Below are 24,358 nucleotides of genomic sequence, written 5' to 3'. Positions count from 1 at the left end.
CTGTAATTATATAAGGTCTGCCTAGTCTTCGTTTAAAAATGTCAAATGTGTGTGAAATCTTATGGGACTTAACTGCTAAGATCATCAGTCCCTAAGCTTACACCCTACTTAATCTAAATTATCCTAAGGACAGACACACACACACCCATGTCCGAGGGAGGGCTCGAACCTCCGCCGGGACCAGCAGCACAATCCATGACTGCAGCGCCTTGGACCGCTCGGCTAATCCCGCGCGGCCCGGTTTTCGTTTAGCTGTTGTTGTTGCTTCGGGTTTCCACTTCACAATCACCAACAGTTAATCTGCCAGTTCAGAAGGGTTGAGATTTACCCGATTGAGTCAAGGGACATCCGATGGCCGGTCCACGCTAAAAGTCACTGAACTTTCCTGACCGACTCATTCTGCTATTACTGCTTCTCTACTGACAACACAGTGGTCCCAGCCTCATTTTACACCCTCGTGGCATCTAGTGGCCAATTCCGCATTACGAAGAGGTGCCCTGATACTTTTGACCACATAGTGTACTTGTTGCGAAATATGGAGAAGCATGAGAGAGCAGTTCCGGCCAGAGCGACCAAGCGGTTCTAGCCGCTACAGTCTGGAGCCGCGCTACCGCTACGGTCGCAGGTTCGAATCCTCCCTCGGGCATGGATGTGTGTGATGTCCTTAGATTAGTTAGGTCTAAGTAGTTCTAAGTTCTAGGGGACTGATGACCACAGCAGGTAAGTCCCAAAGTGCTCAGAGCCATTTGAACCATTTGAACAATGAGAGAGCAGTGCCTGCCAGAGAAGTGTGTGAGGTTAGTGAAGGAAATATATAGAGGAGCAATGAAAGGTGACAAGTAGTGTGGGGATGACAAAGGAGTTTCCAGTAAAAGTAGGAGTACATCAAGGGTCTGCGCTTAGTCCCTACCTCTTTGACCTGATTATGGATGTGAAGAAGGAAGCGTCGTGGAATATGATGTTTGTGGATGATGGTGTTCTTTGTGAGCAGAGCATCGACAGGCTTGAGGAAAAGCTGGAGGATTGGAGGAAGGCACTAGAAGAAAGAGGGATGAAAATTAGCAGGACAAAGTCAGAGTATTTAGCACTGAAGGATGTGCAGATGAGGTCTTGCAAGATCCAGGAGGATGGGCTGAAATCGGTCTGCAAATTTAAATGCCTGGGGTCGTACATATAGAGGAACAGAGGACTGGAAAGCGAGATACAACACGGAATAAATTGCGGTTGGAACAACTGTAGGAAAATGAGTGGAGTGTTGTGTGACAAGAAGGTGAGCATTGGGTTGAAACGGAAAGTGTACAAGTCGGTGGTAAGACCTGCTATGATATACTGGGCAGAGACACGGCCAATCACAGTAGCCCAGGAAAGGAAGATGGAAGTGGCGGAAATGAGGATGCTGAGATGGATGTGTGGGGCAACAAGGAAGGACAGGATTAGAAATGAATTTGTTAGAGGAGCTATGAAAGTGGGACCCATGGGGAAAAAGATACAAGAGAGCAGACGAAGGTGATACGGGCACTCACAGAGCAAAGGGGAAGAGTATAACGGAAACAGAGTTGAAGATATGAGGATTGAAGGAGCGAGAAGGAGAGGAAGACCGAAGATGAGGAAGGATAAAATATCCGGGGACCTAATGGAGAAAGGATGGAAGAAGGAGGAGGCAATGGACAGATTACTATGGAGGAGAAGGATCCAGAAGAGAAACGCCGACCCTACGTGACATGGGACAAGGCGACGATAAAGAAGAAGAAGAAGAAGAAGAAGAAGAAGAGTGTCATGTTGCGAAAAATGACCACATCAACAAACTTCTTACGAAAGTGAAAAAATCTTGTGGGTTATTAAGCCGCGTCATATTTCTTCTAAAATGATCGACGTTTCGACTCCTCTGCTGGGATTTTTCTCAGGATCTTCTGGCGTCCACTACTCCTAGAACACTCAGCATTTTAAGATCACTGACAACGGCCACGAAAGCCTGCAGACTTACAATCTTACGAATGTATTTACTTCCGATTGAGTCCAGTCTGTTGTAAACTGTTGTTCGCGATGCGTTACAAATATGAACAAATGTTGTATGTAGCGAAGGTTTCTACTTAAAAATAACTGTGGGACATATTGGGACATATTTGCGTTATGTGTATAAGATTCTAATGATACTTACGGAGTGAGGCGCTGACACCGTGACGCTACAGAGCACAGAATATCGAACTTCCTTGGTAGTGAAACTTTCCTGGTTACCAAGTCCTGAGACTGAAGTTAGGCTCGCTGACAGGATTAATAATGAACGTTAGGAGATTGGAGTGCTTAGTGCTGTTACGTGCTGCGAGAAAATGAGTCTAAACAACAGTATTGGTTTCGTTTAGAAAGTATTCTCTTGGAGTGCCCGAGTTTCTGAAAAGAAAAAGTATTGGTGTTGAACTCAGCTACAATCTGAATCGACCTGAGAATGAAGCACAGACGTACGGCGTCATGAGTTCAACGCAAACCAGTGGTGGCCTGAATACACTCATTTGTCGGATTATTAGCCCAGTCAAGGACGACAAAAAAATGTCGACTGGGTGTGAAAGTTCGTGCAGTGGCAAATTTTTGTACCGTGGTAGGAGAGAGTGTCATGAACAAGATACTAAAAATTCTTAACAAACCGAAAATGGCTCCACATAAAAACATGAGCTCATTGAAGTTATTTTTCTAGCTCACATAAGACAACTGGACAGGAAATGCTGGGAACATTAAGTCTGTCTGTAAACTGGAAAGGGAGCAGCACTTGTGGTGGGGGAAGTTCCTCGGACGAACGCAAGAGCTGCCGTACCCGGATGACTAAGCATCAATTTTCATCTAGCATTGAAGAACAGTGTGCACAGATTTACGTAGATTCTATCGATACGAGTTTCTTGCGTAAGTATTACCAGTAATTCATAGCTGCATTGCACTTTGTGGAATATGTCTGCACAATGCGTCGCCAGTAATTCATAAGGCGAGCTGCAGAAGGGGCGGTATAACTTTGTGAAACGTCATGTTGTTGCTTTTCGTTACGTAGTGCGCTAGAGAGAATGGGGAAACGGCTGCTCGATCTTCATTTTTAGAGCTATGAAGAAAGGAAATGCATGATCTCAACCCGGGGACCTACCTTCCCTCACGCTCCTAAGCTGCACCCCCGCCTTTACATCCACTTACACTCCTAGAACACAGTTCATACGTTAGTAAGGTTCTACTGCACTTAGATATGGTACAACCATTTACTATTTGTTCTTAAGCCGTATTATTTAACTATATGTATTAATTTTATTCCATTGAAACAAGATTTTTAATGATGTAATTCTTCATACTTTCCCGGCGATCTGTTGACATCTTGGATATTCGGGAATCCAGCCGGATGTTCGCGTCGTTCTCGCACGATATTTCAACAGCGTGCCTCGCTGTCTTGTTCAGGTGCTACCTGAGACTGGTCCTTGGGTCGATCGAGTCCAGTATTTATGCCTGGGAGGAGCTGGGCGTTCCCTAATCGGTCCGCGCCGAGTCGAGTGTTCCATCTGTGGTCCGCGCCCGCCAGACTCGGCTTCAACGAACCCCTCCAGTCGCGGATGTTCCGACTGCCGTCGGCGCCGGTTTTGGCCGTCCTCAACGGTTGTGGTTGTCATTTGAGGTGTGTCAGATATCGGGTCTGACACACCTCAAATGACAACCACAACCGTTGAGGACGGCCAAAACCGGCGCCGACGGCAGTCGGAACATTCGCGACTGGAGGGGTCCGTTGAAGCCGAGTCTGGCGGGCGCGGACCACAGATGGAACACTCGACTCGGCGCGGACCGATTAGGGAACGCCCAGCTCCTCCCAGGCATAAAACCTGACTCGATCGACCCAAGGACCAGTCTCAGGTAGCACCTGAACAAGACAGCGAGGCACGCTGTTGAAATATCGTGCGAGAACGACGCGAACATCCGGCTGGATTCCCGAATATCCAAGATGTCAAGATTTTTAATAATCGGTAATGATGCCATCCTCCGAAACGCGGAAGCTATTAGTTCTAGAGAAAAAAATGAGTAGGGCATTTTTTTTGTAGGAAATTTAACGTAGTTTAATTTTGTGTTGTGAAACATTTTCGCTAAAAGCTGCAATTTTCGAGATAGCCACGAAAAACATAAAAAAAATTTAAATTTAATAAATTCTCATCCCGCACCCGACCCCACGCTCACATCTTACTAGCCAGGATTTCTTTTATGTTGTTCAGTACAGTTCCCAATGTACAAAAATTTGTGACTACACGTACTTTTCCCTTAATTTTCCTTTGTTGGCTCGACTTTGTGGTGTTACTAACCGCTTCGCGAATCCGAAACAATATAGCTGAGGCACTGAAAATCACAAGGATGCAAAGCACACACACATAAAAAGTTTAGAAAAACAGATGTCTGTGAAAATCAAATTTGTGACCAAACCACCAGTTTCATAGTTCTAAGCTGCTTTTTAACCAAGAGTCAACATCCTAAATTTCCTATGAAAATATAATGTGTCCACTTTAAGTTAGGAAATGTCTGCAGATTATACATAAATACGAGGGTAATCCCAAAGGTAAGGTCCCCTATTTTTTTATAAGTACAGAACTCTGTTTGTGTGGCAGTTGGTCACACTGTTACGAAGAGTGCTTCACGCGCTGTGTGTCAACATGGCGCACGCCGCGCTGAGGCGCTCAGTCTTGGCTTGGCAGCCGTTGAAACTGGAGCTCCCGTTGGATGTTACCGCCAAGTGCGAATCGCGGGCACTTTTTCGGTTTTTTTAACGCAAAGGGCACTGCGCCGATTGAAATCCATCGCCAATTGACGGTAGTGTATGGTGAGTCGTGCATGGATGTCAAAAATGTTTGTAAGTGGTGCAGAGAGTTTGCAGCTGGTCGGACTGAAGTTCACGACGAGCAAAGGAGCGGGAGACCGTCAGTCTCTGAGGAGACAGTGTAGAGAGAGAGCAAAGCATCGGCGAATCACCCTGGATGATCTCTGCACGTTGGTTCCTGAGGTTTCCCGAAGCACCTCACACAGAATTTTAACGGAAACATTGAAGTACCGAAGATGGGCGCAAGTGCCTCACATGCTGACACAGGACCACATACGGCAACGAGTTGATGCTTCCCGCGCAATTCTTCACTGCCTTGCAGCCGAATAGCACTACTTTCTGGACTCAATTGACACGGGTGACGAAACCTGGGCATACCACTTTACACCTGATACCAAGCAACAATCACGCCAGTGGCGGCATGCAGTCTGCCGCTTAAGTCATGACAACCGTTTTTTGGGATCGGAAAGGGGTATTGTTGGTCAAATTTATACCCACTGGGACCACAATTAACGCTGACAGGTACTGCGAGAGACTGAATAAACTCAAGCGGACAATTCAGAACCGGAGAAGAGGAATGTTGAGCAAGGGTGTACACATTCTCCATGACAACGCTCGTCCACACATCGCTCGGCAAACCGTTGCTCTCCTGCAACAGTTTCACTGCAACATAATCACCCACCCACATTATAGTCCTGGCTTGGCGCCCAGTGACTGTCATCTGTTCCCTAAGTTGTAAGATCATTTGGCCGGAAAGCGATTCAGCTCCAACGACGAGGTGAAAGAAGTGGTTCATAACTTTCTGAACATCATGGCGGCGAGCTGGTATGACATGGGCATACAAAAATTGCCACAGCGTCTACAGAAATGCATCGACAGAAATCGTGATTATGTCGAAAAATAGCTATATGTTCAAGCTGTAAACTGATGTAAATCATTGTAGAAATAAACAAGTCTATGTACTTAAAAAATGGGAGACCTTACTTTTGGGATTACCCTCGTATTAAATAAAAAGACTTCAGCGTCACAGCATCTTACAGAACAGGATTGGAAACTCAATACGGCTCTGAATTAAGTAATTACGTAAAAGATCAACATATTCGTTGACGTGACGTAAACAAATATCTCTAGTGCTGGGTCGAGCTCAACAGGTTCATGCAGCTTGTCTCTGTGAGGCAGTAACCCTCGCAGTTTCAGTCCCAGCATCAAAAGTAACGTCAAAATAATTTATTCAACTGAGGGAAGAGAGACAGTGATACATAACTTAAGTCCTCTAGATGTTACGACGATCTACTGGGTTAAGCTCTAAATCCGGCCGAAGTGCTTCATGGAGTGAAGGCAGAAGACAACGCAGATGGAGACCCCCTCATGTGAAGGGGATGACAGCCTCCGCGGCAGGCTCGCTGCTTATTCAGAGGGGCGGGACCTGCACCGGCACGGGTTTCACCCTCCTCCCCCTTGTCCTGATTCATCGCGAGCATCACGAACGCGAGACAGCTACCTTACCGGAACAGTTTGAGTTAAAACACGTCACTCAGTTACAGCACGGGCCTTTGAAAGATGTCAAACAAATTAAATTTAATTTCTTGCTCGTACCGGAAATAATATGAAACTAAGATTAACGTCTTGTCGTTGACTAGGTCATTAGAGACGAAGGTCAATGTCGGAAGAGGGTTGAAAAGCGGCTGTGTACTTACTGAGGGTGTGGTGTGCGTACTGTAAGACCTTCAGTACACACACCATCAGATTATTTGACTTCTCGCTCTAACGAAGTAGGCGAGTGTCAGCAATATGTCTCGTGGTCTTATCGTGGTATGTTTTATCTTCTGCCGTTAGGTCAGGCGATAGAAATGCCACTTGCACGCTTAGAGTAGCAGATTGACGGTGACCAACTTTAAACAGAACTTGATTAATTGTCACACACATTTACTAAAATAATAACAAGCATAAAAATTACTTAACTTGGTTCTGGAAGCTATTTACAATAGACAATCTGAAGTTCCTTTGGTATTGGTACGTTAATCTTATTCTCACGTATATCTCTGATACTTGACAAAAGTGTCTATACACTTATCTTCATGGCTATGTACAGGAATATGGTAATCTGATAAGGCGCAGACTGAAACTTGACTATAGACTGGTACAGACAAATGGAGACCGGTATAGACTGGTACAGACAAATGGAGACCGGTACAGACTGGTGCAGACTAACTAATCGGAGGTCTGTACACTCGTTATAATACCTCGCGCGTTCAGGTATCACTGCGCGAGTGTGATCCGCGAGGAGAAAAGGTTCTACGTAAGCAGCAATCACATTGGCTGCGTGACATATTAATACGCGGATCGGAAGCAGAATTTGGTCCGTCTCTATGGCAGCGCCATCTCATAGTGCGGAGACGGACGAGCGCTGCGCCTGCGCTGTTGTGCTTAGCGGGGCGCGCTCTAGTGGGAAAGTTGTTTAAGCGCTGACTACGCGGAACTATGCACACAACAGAGGGAATCATCCGGAAGTTTCCTTAAGCGATTTAAGGAGACCACGGAAATACTAAATCTGGATGGTCCGACGGGAGTTTGAATCGCCGCTCTGCGGAATGCGAGTCCTGCGCCTCACCATTGCCACACATCGCTCGATCATACCGGAAAATTCGTTGTACTGCTCTGAATATTCAGTTTTATACGTTTTGTTTACTTGTACGTTTTCGCACGGGGTATCAAATAAATACTTTACATACAGAGGGGTCAAAAAATGTTTCAACTGTTTAAAATTCCTTAACTGGCAAACTAATTGACGGAGTTGTTTCATCTTTGGTAGTGTAATAGTTTGTGGTTCCGGCAATCGCCACACAAGCGCTCTATTCCGTTGTTTTGTTTTGTCAGATGACAGTCGCCAGATAATCAGTGTTTTGTTCTGAGTTGCTCCTAGTTACTCGAGTAAACAAGGCTGGCGCAAGGCTTACATTCGATGAAAGCAAGTCAGTTTTGAAGTGGTATTGTATGTACGAAAACATTAAAGAGGTTCAACGGCAATGGCGAAATGAGTATCAGACAGAGCCACCGACACGTTTAACGATTCGTCGCATTCGAAACAAATTTGAAGCCGAAGGCTGTGTCATCCAACTGAACACGTTGCAGTCAGTAGTTCGTGCTGCAGTTCGGCGGCATCGTTTGTGTGTGGATGTTAATGATGACCATTTCGAACACCTACAGTGATGTCTTTAAGTTGAATTTTAAGCTACACTTTCACCAAAAGTGACACAGCTCTGTCAATTAGTTTGGATGTTATGGCCTTTTAAACAGTGGATACATTTTTTTGGACCCCTCTGTATCAGCTGTAAATTTAAAGGGAGATTTAAGGTCAAATTAGATGTAATTCGACAATCGTGTTTTCCATTCCAAAATGTATTTTAGACTCTGCTGGACATTTTGGTATAACGCACATTAAAAACACACCATTTTAAGACCTTCAAATAATATTTTTAAAGTTGACATGTTACAGAGATGTTGCAGCACCTCGTGTACACGCCTGAGTAGAACAGTCATATATTGGGAACTATACAGTCTAGAAGGCTGTCAATTGTCTTCTTTAGATGCCACTGCTATGTCTCAAGAGCCGGCCGATGTAGCCGAGCGGTTCTAGGCGCTACAGTCCGGAACCACGCGACCGCTACGGTCGCAGATTCGAATCCTGCCTCGTGCATGGATGTGTGTTATGTCCTTAGGTTGGTTCAAATGGCTCTGAGCACTATGGGACGTCTGAGGTCATCAGTCCCCTAGAACTTAGAACTACTTAAACATAACTAACCTAAGGACATCACACACATCCAAGCCCGAGGCAAGATTCGAACCTACGACCGTAGCGGTCGCGCAGTTCCAGACTGTAGCGCCTATAACCACTCGGCCACCACGGCCGGATCAGATGTTGGACGAGTGCTTTATGAACTAACTCTTGTATTACATTTTCTATTTTGTTAAACTTGCTGTCGATTTGGATTTATTTCTTTCCTTGCTTTTCAACTAAAATGACTCACCGAGGTACTTATCACACAACTGGCTCTTTAAATTTTGTATATATTTATTTTCATGTTACACAGACTTCGTTGACTAAAAGATATGCAGCAAGACGAATACTTTTTGGACTCACTGTATTTTACTGAGAGTGCTAGACATGTGGCCTTTGGAAGGAAACTTTTGCGTTTTTCACACTGGCAAGGTGCACCCCTGGTGTGATCTCATGGTCCTGTTGTCGGCAGAAGACATTCAGTGAACCTTGTTTGGAGACACAGACCTCTCCAGGTAGACAGGTAGTTTTTTCAGAAGTGAAGCTGTGGTCTGCTTCATGCTTTTGTGGAAATTGAGCTTTTAAACTCATTTACATCGTCAGTGTGCAGCGAGCATAGGACAGTCAGCCTCATTTCACATGCAGCCAAAGTGATGTTAAGAATAATTAATAAAATACTTGAAAAAGTAATAGAGGAGAATCTTGGCAAGGAGCAGTTTGGCTTTAGACGGAATACGGGCACCAGAGATGCAATAGGGCTCCTACAAGTATTGGGAGAAAGATTTATTGAAAAAGGAAGAGACCTATATACACTCCTGGAAATGGAAAAAAGAACACATTGACACCGGTGTGTCAGACCCACCATACTTGCTCCGGACACTGCGAGAGGGCTGTACAAGCAATGATCACACGCACGGCACAGCGGACACAACAGGAACCGCGGTGTTGGCCGTGGAATGGCGCTAGCTGCGCAGCATTTGTGCACCGCCGCCGTCAGTGTCAGCCAGTTTGCCGTGGCATACGGAGCTCCATCGCAGTCTTTAACACTAGTAGCATGCCGCGACAGCGTGGACGTGAACCGTGTGTGCAGTTGACGGACTTTGAGCGAGGGCGTATAGTGGGCATGCGGGAGGCCGGGTGGACGTACCGCCGAATTGCTCAACACGTGGGGCGTGAGGTCTCCACAGTACATCGATGTTGTCGCCAGTGGTCGGCGGAAGGTGCACGTGCCCGTCGACCTGGGACCGGACCGCAGCGACGCACGGATGCACGCCAAGACCATAGGATCCTACGCAGTGTCGTAGGGGACCGCACCGCCACATCCCAGCAAATTAGGGACACTGTTGCTCCTGGGGTATCGGCGAGGACCATTCGCAACCGTCTCCATGAAGCTGGGCTACGGTCCCGCACACCGTTAGGCCGTCTTCCGCTCACGCCCCAACATCGTGTAGCCCGCCTCAAGTGGTGTCGCGACAGGAGTGAATGGAGGGACGAATGGAGACGTGTCGTCTTCAGCGATGAGAGTCGCTTCTGCCTTGGTTCCAATGATGGTCGTATGCGTGTTTGGCGCCATGCAGGTGAGCGCCACAATCAGGACTGCATACGACCGAGGCACACAGGGCCAACACCCGGCATCATGGTCTGGGGAGCGATCTCCTACCCTGGCCGTACACCTCTGGTGATTGTCGAGGGGACACTGAATAGTGCACGGTACATCCAAACCTTCATCGAACCCATCGTTCTACCATTCCTAGACCGTCAAGGGAACTTGCTGTTCCAACAGGACAATGCACGTCCGCATGTATCCCGTGCCACCCAACGTGCTCTAGAAGGTGTAAGTCAACTACCCTGGCCAGCAAGATCTCCGGATCTGTCCCCCATTGAGCATGTTTGGGACTGGATGAAGCGTCGTCTCACGCGGTCTGCACGTCCAGCACGAACGCTGGTCCAACTGAGGCGCCAGGTGGAAATGGCATGGCAAGCCGTTCCACAGGACTACATCCAGCATCTCTACGATCGTCTCCATGGGAGAATAGCAGCCTGCATTGCTGCGAAAGGTGGATATACACTGTACTAGTGCCGACATTGTGCATGCTCTGTTGCCTGTGTCTATGTGCCTGTGGTTCTGTCAGTGTGATCATGTGATGTATCTGACCCCAGGAATGTGTCAATAAAGTTTCCCCTTCCTGGGACAATGAATTCACGGTGTTGTTATTTCAATTTCCAGGAGTGTATGTGCTTCGTCGATCTTGAAAAGGCATTTGATAATGTGGTTTGGGACAAGCTGGCGACTATAATGAGGGAAAAGAGAGTGGACTGGAAAACCAGAAGACTTATAAACTCATTATATATTAATCAAAAAGTTTCAGTTAAAGAGAGAGGAAAAAGTACATACTGGATCAGACTAGGATAAGGAGTAAGACAAGGATGCCGTATATCTCCTACTCTTTTCAACCTCTACTTGGAAAAGATGATTGACCAATGCTCATTAGATGACAAAGGAGTAGAAATTGGAGGAAGAACAGTAGGGTGTTTGAGGTTTGCTGATGACATGGTCCTAGCCACAGGGGAAAAAGAATTACAGGATTTGGTGGACACCATTAAAACTAACGGAAAAAATATGGAATGAAAATTAACACAAATAAAACAAAAGTATTGGCACTAGGAGGAGATAAGGAAATAAAAATTATGCTGAATGGAGAAACACTAGAACAGGTGCAAAATTTTAAGTATCTTGGAAGCAGGATAGACACCGACTGGAAGTGCACCACGAAATCAAAACAAGGATAGCAATGGCAAAAGAGGCGTTTTATGAGAAAAGGAGAATTTTCTGCAGCGGTTTGGACAGAGAAATCAGTAAGAGACTCATAAAATGTCTTGTATGGAATGTTCTTCTACATGGCGCTGAAACGTGGACTATGAGGAAAGAAGACAGAGAAAGGCTGGAGGCTTTTGAGATCTGGACATGGCGGAATATGGAAAGAATATGTTGGATGGACAAGTAAAAAATGAAGAGGTACTGAGAAGAGTGGGAGAGAAAAGACAGTTACTACATGTAATAAAGAGAAGAAAAAGAAATTGGTTTGGGCATATATTAAGAAAGAATGACGGACTGATAAAAACAGTTTTGGAAGGTTATGTAGAAGGGAAAAGGAAGCGAGGAAGGAAGAGATCCCAGATACTGGATGACATGATGGACGGTTCAACATACAGCAGCCTTAAGAAGGAAGCAATGGATCGCAGAAAATGGAGAGGCAAAGAACTTGCTAATATAGCAGATAACTGATGATGATGACGATGACATCGTCATTTCTTATTTGACTGTTGGTTGGTGTGCTCGTTAGGAAGAGTGGCTGTTACTTTCGATTACCATGCGGCATGCACTCGCTATCAACAAGGCGCAGGGCCAATCACTTTGTGTGACAGCTACGGAACCTACCGGGCAAAGCCTTGTACTGCAGCCAGTGGACAAGAACGGAAAGTGAAGAAGAAATGTGTGGGAGACTTTCTCCCGCAATACAAAGATCCAAGTTTGAACTGCGGCTCAAAACACGGTTACAGACTGACTTCAGCGCAAACTCTACCGCCACACCCTCAGCAAAATGTCTAATTCCGAGCAGACCGCTCTGTTGTCCACGCAGAATAAATCGGGAGATTGCGCGCGCCCGTCCTGCGGAATACATTCGATAATGCTGTGTGCGGAGGAAATATGAAATAGGATCCGTCCAAACTGAACAGAGCAAACAGTCTCAGAGGTACTTGCGCCGGACCGGCGGGATTTACCCTTGTTTATTCCCTCACTCGTAATATTTGGACGGGCTTATTCGCAATAATTGCAAATTAAAGAACCGAGTGTACATACCGAGTCGCGGCGTTGTCTATTTAATTTAATTATCGAATGTGCGGCAGCAATTTCTTTGCACAGCGGGCAGTTAATTTACGCGAGGCGGGACGGAAGACGCAAGCAGCGCGGAGAGGGCCCTCGCCGGACAGGGCAGGGGGGGGGGGGGGGGGGGGGGGAGGGTGGAAGAGTTTTAATTATCAAGTTTTTATGTGCTGTTTATTTTCTTCCCCGTGGCGCGCCGGCGCTGTTTCCCCCATTGATTAATTGAATGAAACTGGTTTAGGCGCGGAGCGGAGCGGAGCTGGCCACTGTGTCAACACTCGCGCTTGATAGCCGGTTGCCATGGCGACCGCCGCCGACACCGCCCGCCCACAACCGACGCGCAAAGTGGCCGACGACGGCCGGAGAGGGGGGCGGGAGGGGGGGGGGGAGCGTTCCTGCTGCACTTCAGTGAAGACAGAGGGCTCTGTTGTGCCCCGTCCAAAACGATTTTCGCCATTCTGTGTCGAGCGACACGTGGATAAATTTGTGACTGGATTGAGGATTCCGTGGTAAAGCCGTTCTGCCAGGGGACGTGAAAGTAAACGGGGGCTGGTCGAGTTTTGTTACGTCACAACGTGAGGTGAATGGCAGAGTCCTCGTGGGAAGGAACGTGGCCCATGAGCAGCAAGAACGCTTACAGCACGTGTTACGATCCTACCCAGGGCTGTCATGTGCCGCTATGTGCGATGTGGTGGCTGCACAAGGCCGTAAACAAAGCCGGCCGTTGTGGCCGAGCGGTTCTAGGCGCTACGGTCGCAGGTTCGAATCCTGCCTCGGGCATGGATGCGTGTGATGTCCTTGCGTTAGTTAGGTTCAAGTAGTTCTAAGTTCTAGGGGATTGATGACCTCAGATGTTAAGTCCCATAGTGCTCAGAGCCATTTGAACCATTTTGCACCGTAAACAAATGAAGAGTCGAACAGGAATTAATAAGCACTCAGTCATATGACGGGTCCGGGACCGTTTAGTAATGAACAGCTCACCGGAGCATCCATAATTTCCCTAGCAAATTGAAAGTTTTAGCTGTTTGCTTGAACAGTGACCCTGGACCTGCGTTATGGTATGACGTTGCTATAAAATGTTCTTGCTTATTACATCCGAATACTGCAGGGACATTAGCGAAATAGTCATGAAACAACGCACAGCAAACTTATAATCCTAGAGGCAACAGACACAGCTCTCCACAGTCAATAAACAGTCTTTTAAGCGACAAGACGAGCGGGTGCAATGCTCGTTACCCTAAAGAATGATAAGAGAATGTTCGCTGAGCTTGCCTATTGCGCACAGCAATAACAGTGTCACTGTGAGAACAACAAAATTAGGGGTGCAACAGGTTACACTTATAATTAGTGTGTCGCCTAACCATGGAAAAGTTGTAGGAGAATTTAAAGTATCTCGTAATTTACATCAAATCTGAGCATAATAAATCGTTCATTTGATCTAATAATTAGACACAATACACATGAGGTTATCAGAGAGCATAGTTTTCTAAAAATCTGGACTGAATTCTGAATTCAAACAAAATAACGCTGACACTGTGGGAATGCACCACATATATGGAGGACTGCATGGAGACAACGTGACAAGTCATTCTTATCTGGTCAGCTCACGAATTCAACAGTTATGAGATATTATCAAAAATTATTATCAAATGGGGAACCCAAATTGCGTGCTAGAACAAGTAAATAGTGAGTCACTTACAGTATGGTCCACGTTACCGCAGGCTGCGAAAGTTAACTTTTCCCCAACAACAGCTAGCGTGCGCCGTTCGTCACCAGATTGAGCTGTGCTTTGTTGTCTATCTTCGATAAACAGAACTTCGTTGTTTCTGTTAAACTTCGATAGGAACTATATGATTTTCTATTAGCATTTTTAATTCATTTCTTCAAGCAAATGTTCCATACACTTTATATTTACCCCGTATGGAAAGATGATTGCGATAAATGTATCTCATTGCGTTTTTGGGGAATTCGTATTCTATTGTCTCAGTTCGGTTTTCACTGTTTTATGTAGATATGTGAGCACGACTCTAACTGCTCGACAGTTTACATCCCAGTTCGGGAAATCTCGGGTTCTGTTCGATCTTTTGATCGGCCCGCGATCTAGCGATTATTGTTGGTACTATATCTACGACCTGGCTTAGCGTTTGTACGGCAGTGTGCATTTTAATAATAAAAATAACTGTGAAACACCGACTAAAATATCTGCTACAGTATATGTCGTATGTAACAAAGGCAACTAATCGATAAATAAGAGTGTGCAATCATGTTTCTCTCAAATTCTCGAGCTTTCGCTTTCATTTTTCATAAATTCATTTTATTGTTTCATCCGAATGTAGAAATTTGAAGTAAATCGGTCAAGTACTTTTTGAAAGTTTTGCTAATAGCCTTTCCACTTTATATATTACATGTTGTTGTTGCGGTCTTCAGTCCTGAGACTGGTTTGATGCACCTCTACATACTACTCTATCCTGTGCAAGCTTCTTCATCTCCCAGTACCTACTGCAACCTACATCCTTCTGAATCTGCTTAGCGTATTCATCTCTTGGTCTCCCTCTACGATTTTTACCCTCCACGCTGCCCTCCAATAGTAAATTGGTGATCCCTTGATGCCTCAGAACATGTCCTGTCAACCGATCCCTTCTTCTGGTCAAGTTGTGCCACAAATTTCTCTTCTCCCCAGTCCTATTCAATACTTCCTCATTACTTATGTGATCTACCCATCTAATCTTCAACATTCTTCTGTAGCACCACATTTCGAAAGCTTCTATTCTCTTCTTGTCCAAACTATTTATCGTCCATGTTTCACTTCCATACATGGCTACACTCCATACAAATACTTTCAGAAATGACTTCCTGACACTTAAATCTATACTCGATGTTAAGAAATTTCTCTTCTTCAGAAACGCTTTCCTTGCCATTGCCAGTCTACATTTTATATCCTCTCTACTTCGACCATCATCAGTTATTTTGCTCCCCAAATAGCAAAACTCCTTTACTACGTTAAGTGTCTCATTTCCTAATCTAATACCCTCAACATCACCCGACTTAATTCGACTACATTCCATTATCCTCGTTTTGCTTTTGTTGATGTTCATTTTATATCCTCCTTTCAAGACACCATCCATTCCGTTCAACTGCTCTTCCAAGTCCTTTGTTGTCTCTGACAGAATTACGATGTCATCGGCGAACCTCAAAGTTTTTATTTCTTCTCCATGGATTTTAATACCTACTCCGAATTTTTCTTTTGTTTCCCTTACTGCTTGCTCAATATACAGATTGAATAACATCGGGGAGAGGCTACAACCCTGTCTTACTCCCTTCCCGACCACTGCTTCCCTTTCATGTCCCTCGACTCTCATAAACGCCATCTGGTTTCTGTACAAATTGTAAATAGCCTTTCGCACCCTATATTTTACCCCTGCCACCTTTAGAATTTGAAAGAGAGTATTCCAGTCAACGTTGTCAAACGCTTTCTCTAAGTCTACAAATGCTAGAAACGTAGGTTTGCCTTACCTTAATCTTTCTTCTAAGATACGTCATAGGGTCAGTATTGCCACACGTGTTCCAGTGTTTCTACGGAATCCAAACTGATCTTCCCCGAGGTCGGCTTCTACCAGTTTTTCCATTCGTCTCTAAAGAATTCGCGTTAGTATTTTGCAGCTGTGGCTTATTAAACTGATTGTTCGGTAATTTTCACATCTGTCGATACCTGCTTTCTTTGGGATTGGAATTATTATATTCTTCTTGAAGTCTGAGTGTATTTCGCCTGTTTCAAACATCTTGCTCACCAGATGGTAGAGTTTTGTCAGGACTGGCTCTACCAAGGCCGTCAGTAGTTCCAGTGGAATGTTGTCTACTCCGGGGGCCTTGTTTCGACTCTGGTCCTTCAGTGCTCTGTCAAACTCTTCACGCAGTATCGTATCTCCCATTTCATCTTCATCTACATCCTCTTCCATTTCCATAATATTGTCCTCAAGTGCATCGCCCTTGTATAGACCCTCTATATACTCCTTCCACCTTCCTGCTTTCCCTTCTTTGCTTGGAACTGGGTTTCCATCTGAGCTCTTGATGTTCATGCAAGTGGTTCTCGTATCTGCAAAGGTCTCTTTAATTTTCCTGTAGGCAGTATCTATCTTACCACTAGTGAGAGAAGCCTCTACATCCTTACATTTTTCATCTAGCCATCCCTGCTTAGCCATTTTGCACTTCCTGTCGATCTCATTTTTGAGACGTTTCTATTCCTTTTTGGCTGCTTCATTTACTGCATTTTTATATTTTCTCCTTTCATCTATTAAACTCAATATTTCTTCTGTTACCCAAGGATTTCTACTATCTCTCGTCTTTTTACCTACTTGATGCTCTGCTGCCTTCACTGCTTCATCCCTCAAAGCTACCCATTCTTCTTCTACTGTATTTCTTTCCCCCATTCCTGTCAATTGTTCCCTTATGCTCTCCCTGAAACTCTGTACAACCTCTGGTTCTTTCAGTTTATCCAGGTCCCATCTCCTTAATTTCCCACATTTTTGCAGTTTCTTCAGTTTTAATCTACAGGTCATAACCAATAGATTGTGGTCAGAATCCACATCTGCCCCTGGAAATGTCTTACAATTTAAAACCTGGTTCCTAAATCTCTGTCTTACCATTATATAATCTATCTGATACATTTTGGTATTTGCAGGGTTCTTCCATGTATACAACCTTCTTTCATGATTCTGAACCCAATTGTTAGCTATGATTAAGTTGTGCTCTGGGCAAAATTCTAGCAGGCGGCATCCTCTTTCATTTCTTAGCCCCAATCCATATTCACCTACTATGTTTTCTTCTCTCCCTTTTTCTACACTCGAATTCCAGTCACCAATGACTATTAAATTTTCGTCTCCCTTCACTATCTGAATAAATTCTATTTACCGTACATAAGTGTTTCAAGTCAGATTGCAAAATCTTATGCAGGCAGTGATCTTCCTCTTGCTTTCAAGCTGAAGTATGCAAAATGTGATCAAGAATAGAATATATCTAATTCCAGTCTTTTCGTCAGACTGCCAGTGTCTCTTTTTCTATTGTGTAACTTTCTTGAGCTAAGCAAGGAAGGTAGTCGAACAGACTCAACAGCTGCTAAAACCACTCTGACACTATTTACACAATCTGACCGTGTGACGCTTTTTGATGCACTTATCCCGAAAAATACATTATACATCACGAGTCCACCTTCCAGTATCTTCTGGAACTGCATATAATCCAAACTCGTATTAATATGACTGTTTTAACTAAAGTTGTTTTTCAGATTTTATTTATATATTGTTTTCTGAAAATGATTATTAGGATAAAGAATTATGGCCCCAGTGGTTAATAACAATGGTTGCAAATTTTGACCATATTAAACAAGTAGCCTCTTGTTATTTTATAAAATCGAATTCATTATCGATAGTGGAATTAGAAAAGTTATAAATGAAGACTTGTTTACATGAAAATTGAAACATAACAGTATTATATTTACTGTAAATAGGCTTTTAGAACATTTAAATCGATAATTGTAATTATTAATTTTTATGGTTCTAGATCGATACTACGAAATAGATTGATATGAATAATTAAAATACAAGGTATGTTCAAAAAATCCCGGAACTTTGCCAACAAAATTTTTCTATGCTAGTTATTGTGTATCATATCCTTGGAAATACTCTCCTCCATAATTGATTCCCGGGTCCCAACAACGTTTCCACTTCAGAAAGCAGTCTTGGTACGCTTACAGCTGGATCGCCCGAATCGCCGTCTGCGATTTCTCTTTTATCTCGTCTATCGTTGCAAATCCTCGTCTTTTCAACGGGGTTTTTCAACTTTGGAAATAAAAAAAAAAGCTCGCTGGGGGCCAGGTCTGAAGAATACAGAGGATGAGGCAGCAAAGTGATTTCGTTTCTTGTGCAATAGTCATGCGCGACTCATGAGGCGTGGAACGAACTCGGCGGAAACACGATGCATTCCAAGGTGCTGTGTCAGGATTTCATGACATTATCCAACTGAGGTGTTACAGTCTTCTGCAATCTCTCGGACAGTCAGTCTTCGTTTGTGACGCACAGTTTCGTTGACATTCCTGACAGGAGCCATTTTTTAACCCTATTAACCATTCGTAACCCCGAGTACGGCTTAATCACTCATCACCGTACGCTTCCCGCATCATTTGGTGTGTCTCTGTAAAGGTTTCCTTGAGTTTCACGCAAAATTTAATGCACACGCGTTGCTCCTGTAGCTCTGCCATCTCGAAATTCGCAAACTGTGCGACGCAACGTTCTACTCAATACAGCACTGAAAAATGACGAACAGACATACAACATTGACACTTCCGGAATTTACACATTAAAAACTGACGCGTGCAGATATGCCTACCACATTTCGCTCCAGCAGACCACTGGCGCTAAATTACGAATGTTCCGTATTTTTTGAACGGACCTCGTACATTACCAGAAAAATGGCTTACTGGCAACCAGATATGTTAAGAATTTACGTAAACAAATTAACCGAAATATGGCTACAATTTATACGGTATTGGACATTTCGGTTTAACATGCGAAAAGACAAGGTTTATTAAAATGGGTACGTAAATAACTTATTTTCCTTTAAAACTACTTGAATGAGAATACAAAAAAAGAATACAATTGTAACAAATTCAGCTAAAATAAAAAGAGAATCACTGTGCCAGAAGAAAAATATTTCCTTTATTGCACCAGGAGAAAAAATATGATTTTAAAGAAGCAAGGAAAGACATCCAGTTACATTATGCGAAATTTTGAGGAGATAAGGCCCTATAAAAAAACAGTCGGTAGATGATAACGCTTTTAACCTAATGGTTGAAAAGAAAGAAAAGTGGTAAAGTAAGTGCATGGAAACCGAGAGGTCGCGAGATCGAATCACGTTGGAACACCGGACATTTAAGAGTCCGCCTTTAACCTAGCCTCCACCTCTCAATGATGTGAAGATTCCTCAGCAACGACACGTGATTCAGATTTCATGTTGAACTGTAGGTCTTCCGGGGACTGAGGTCGCGTCCTACGTGAGCGACGGAAACGACAGACAGCGCGCGACTGCTTCAGACGACAAAACACAACCGCACGTATAGTTACAGAAGTGTCCGACGTGAGTGACATCTGTGTCGCTGCATGTCTCCCGCTGCAACTGGTGGCGTCAGTCTTGTCGCTGCAGCACGCGCGACACAGAGCGACAGCCACGTGTCTTTTTGGCAGAGCAGTGGAGCGGACGCGACGGCAGCTATGAATTACTTAACATCCGATTTTAAGAAAACCATTCGGTGAAAAAATTTGATTCTACCGCAACCTATAGCTTGATATCCTTAAATGATAAAGGTCCGAATTAATTTTCGTTATTCGTCATAGTTAATGTGCTGCACGAAATTTTTAAGAATTTGCAGAGATAAAATCACATTGCGTAGACTTTCCGTATAGTTCATTTGAGGCCATACATTATTGTAACCAATAGACCTAAATTGTATTTAAAACTGAGATCGGAATGATGTCTCTTTTCATTCTTGAGATATTTGTTGTTATATCCGCGGACGGGTCGCTCGGGGCGCTTCCGAACCTTTCCTGCGCTTCGGGAATCAAGTGATCGTAAAAATCGTCGTATCACATAAACGGTTTAAGATATCGAAACGACGATTTTTGGAAATGACAGCACGCAGAAAGGACTGTTTTAACACTCGATACGTTTTTGTAAACGAGTGAGCTGAGTGAAAACAAGACTCTCCATAAATTATACCATGTTGTTTTGTCTCAATTTTCATAGCCAAACAAAGGAAGAGAAACAGGTAAACGGGGTATCAAAGTGACCAGCGTGAGGCCTAATTTTGCATGAAAATATTTAGCTGCTTGAAAGCATCCAGAGTAATTAACGAAAACTTAATTAATGAGTTGAGGAAAAAATGAAATATTTCAGGAAAAGCTACTGCTAAGCTATGTAAATGGAGTATCAAAAATTTTATCTGTTCAAGGCCTAGCTGTTTTGCACATAAAAAGAGACATTGATGCAGTATTTAAATGTCAGAAAGGCTTCCTTCGAATGAAGTACGTTAGAAAGGCAAATGAGGAGTCAGTAAGATAATGCTTTCTGAATAAAACTTGAAAATAAATAATGAAAGAAATCAGTCAAATATTTTATCAAACTATTTGTGTAAAAGAAATACGTAGATCAGAGAAACGTTCTACGTGCCTTTGAATGATGCTCGAAATCATGAACAGAAAATGAGGTGCACCAAATGTTTCCCTAATACTTTTTATTTCATACTTTTAGACAAATCATTACACAAGAGTTTGACTTTCTTTTCTAAAATTTTGTATGCTTTACTTTTACAGACTGTTTAGACCGTAGCGTTCTCGCTTCCCGCGCCCGGGTTCGATTCCCGGCGGGGTCAGGGATTTTCTCTACCTCGTGATGACTGGGTGTTGTGTGATGTCCTTAGGTTAGTTAGGTTTAAGTAGTTCTAAGTTCTAGGGGACTAATGACCATAGACGTTAAGTCTCAGAGTGCTCAGAGCCATTTGAACCTTTTTTTTTTGTTTTTTGACTGTTTAGATTAATTGAAATGCTTGGCCTTAACACTGACTGGTGGTGAATTACGTTCGCAACATCAAATATCTGTAAAATTTCATCCAGTATATATGAAACTTAGTATACAGAATTGTAACAGAGTTAAAATTTAGAGAGAACCCAGGAGCTTTCTGAAGCACGTAATTACGTACTGTAACGCTGCTTCTACACCACAGCTACCTATAATTTCGTACTATCAATCTATGTATTTGGGTAGTTAGTCTTGTAGTCAGTCATTCTTCCGCATTTATTGGCTGATAAAAGTTCTTCGTATTTAATTTATTGATAAGACACTCGAATGCTCCTCTGCTCATTTAAGTGTATTCGAAGAATTTGTCCGGTGATCTTTGTAGCTGATTATATTTATGAAATTCTGCACTGAGATTCCTCGCTTTATAAATTTCATGCACAGCATTCATTTTCGCTTTATTTTCTTAAGTAAACCTAATTTTCTAGCCTTACTCTCCAGCTACAGTATTCTACAGTTTAGAGGCGCCGTTTTATAGAAACAGGTGGTTGGCTCTAAGCAGCCATCTTGTAGCGCGACATGGTCGCTCGCACGCAGGTCACCCGACGTTTTCGCCCGATGCTGCTGCTTGCCGCAGGAGTGTCACGTAACCAGAAGTCGCTCGCTGTTGGTCGCTTCTGTCGCTCACGTAGGACACGGCCTAATGGGATAGATTATGGAGGCGCGCTTCGCCGAAGTGGCGTCCACCTGAAAGACTTGTGCAAGGCCAATGAACCACACGAAATCATTGTTATCAATGATTCACTTCCGAATACTGACACGTTTCAGTAGCTGTGGCAGTACAGCATCCTCCAATTTTGAATCGACTACCGAGCGAGATGGCGCAGTGGTTAGCGCACTGGACTCGAATTCAGGAGGACGACGGTTCAATCTGGCGTCCGGCCATCGTGATTTAGGTTTTCCGTGATTTCCCTAAATCGCTTCAGGCAAATGCCAGGATGGATCTTTTGTTAGGGCACGGCCAACTTCCCTTCCCATCCTTTCCTAATACGATTGGACCGATCACCTCGCTGTTCGCTCCCCTCCCCTCAAATCAATCAATGAATCTATTTTAGTACAATTACCGACGCCATGTTGAACGTATTATTTTATCCAACAAAGAAGTATCAGCATCCCCATATAAAGTAGTTACAAGTATAATCAAATGGAAGAAGGTAATGATAGTATATTTCACTATTTTTAAAATCAGTCATCCTTACATTGCCACTTCAGACACTCAAATCATATTAATTCTATTTGTCATACTAAAAGAGTTATTTCCTCGGATGGGTGACACTCCAGGCACCGTCCGCTGTTGCCATTTTTCGCGGTGCACTCAGCCTCGTGATGCCAATTGAGGAGCTACTCGACCGAATAGTAGCGGCTTCGGTCAAGAGTACCATCTTACGACCGGGAGAGCGGTGTGCTGACCCCACGCCCCTCCTATCCGCATCCCTCCCGAGGATGACGCGGCGGTCGGATGGTTCCGGTAAGCCACTCGTGGCCTGAAGACGGGTGCTTTTTTTTCATTTTAGAGTTATTTCCTAAGATATAGAGTTAATGTGTTTCACAATGGCTGCAGTTGTCGCAGTACCTGTTCCTTTGGGCACGCATGCATGCGTCGTACGTCAGAAAAAGTCAGGCACTGCAGTATTGTATCGTTTTACCAAGAGCCCGAAGAAATGCGATCGGTGCAGGTGGGGGATGGGGTGTGCCAAAGTATATGTTACACAAGTGTGGAAAAATACTGTCGAACCGGCTCTGGCTGCAGAACATGTTTGACCTCAGAACATACAGGCCGATATAGAAGATTGCGCACGAACTGACGGAGCTGATACAGGAGATGAAATACAACAATTTTTGAGTAATAAATTTTGGTCTCAGAAGTAATCCTGATCAATTGAAAGCTTTTAGATGTGAGTAACAAATAGGACAACCGGTACAGACGCGCCGAAACTTCAGCAAAGATAATTTTGGGTTTGTTCAGCAATGTTGTACGTTACAGAGGGTCTTCCAACTTTCCAACTGCCGGCAATCACATTCAGTACTGGCATAATAGCTTCGCAGAAAATTCCGGCGCATTCTCACAAGTACGTCACGCGTCGCAGGAACCTCATCACATTCTATAAATATCGTGGCGAGAAGTATTTCTTCGTCGGGAACTGGTGTCATGTACAAGACGCTTTTGATATTCCCTTAAAAATATATATGGATGTATATTAGAAATGGTGAAGAGGGTGGCGGAGGCAAAGTGGTCATGTTACGGGACTTCCCGTACCGATCCATCGCCTGGGATGTAATAACGGACTGAGTACGGTACGTAGTTGCACAGAAAAGAGTATTGGTGCTCGATGTAGTCTGACGCTGCGTGACAAGAGGTACATCGTCTAACAGTTCTGGAAGAACGTTCGACGGAGACCATGTATTTCACTTTCGTCCACTAGCTCTCGCTGGCTCAGGATTACTTCCAAAACGTTTTTGTTTCTTTTTTCATTTGATGAGGTATGCTTTGATTTAGCAGTAAAAAGGAAAATAATCTAGCGAGCATTTTTTTAAGACTTCTCTCAATCATGAAGGAACTTTGAGTGAAAGCCATCAGATCCTGGAGCCTCACGAGCTTCACTTCCTTAACAGCCAGAGTCGACCGTAAAATATTCAGACTTTGACATTTCACCTGAACAATGAACGTTCTGTCATCAGCGTCTGTCATCTTAACCCACAATAAAACTAAGTATTTAGGAGTTACTTAAACAGACCATTAAATCACAAGGAGCACCTGATAAAAACAGCTGCCAAACTGTGTACAAGGAATAACCCCTTACAGAAGCTATGCGGCACCACGCTGGGCTCTTCGGCATCTACATTAAGATCGATAGCTTTAGTTTTCGTTTATTCGGTAGCAGAATACTGCTAGCCCATCTGGCTTAACAGCTCCAACGCTAAGAAAGTAGACATCGACCTAAATCACACACGGCGAATGATTTCTGGCACGATTAAGAGTACTCACTCCTTCTGGCAACTCACAACATTTCATAATTTCATATACCTCCACCACAACTGAGAAGATACAAGCACTTCATAGATAATTCTGATATTTCACCAATTTCCTTTCCATTAGTTCTCTGATTGTACACTCCTCTCTCTCTCTATCTCTCTCTCTCTCTCTCTCTCTCTCTCTCTCTCTCTCTCTCTCTCTCTCTATATATATATATATATATATATATATATATATATATATATATATATATATCGTGACTGGACCAAATATCTC

At 43.9% G+C, this 24,358-nt stretch overlaps 1 protein-coding gene across 1 annotated transcript in view; it reads left to right on the top strand.

The window, feature by feature from the left end:
* Nucleotides 1-24,358, top strand: part of LOC126355334 (homeobox protein slou-like) — a 139,990-nt gene that overhangs the window by 102,608 nt on the left and 13,024 nt on the right. The gene's annotated exons all lie outside the window — the stretch shown is intronic.

Source organism: Schistocerca gregaria, chromosome 3 (assembly GCF_023897955.1).
Source record: "Schistocerca gregaria isolate iqSchGreg1 chromosome 3, iqSchGreg1.2, whole genome shotgun sequence".
NCBI classification, from domain to species: domain Eukaryota; kingdom Metazoa; phylum Arthropoda; class Insecta; order Orthoptera; family Acrididae; genus Schistocerca; species Schistocerca gregaria.
Note: the sequence above shows the minus strand (reverse complement) of the source record. Positions and strands in the feature narration are given on the sequence as shown.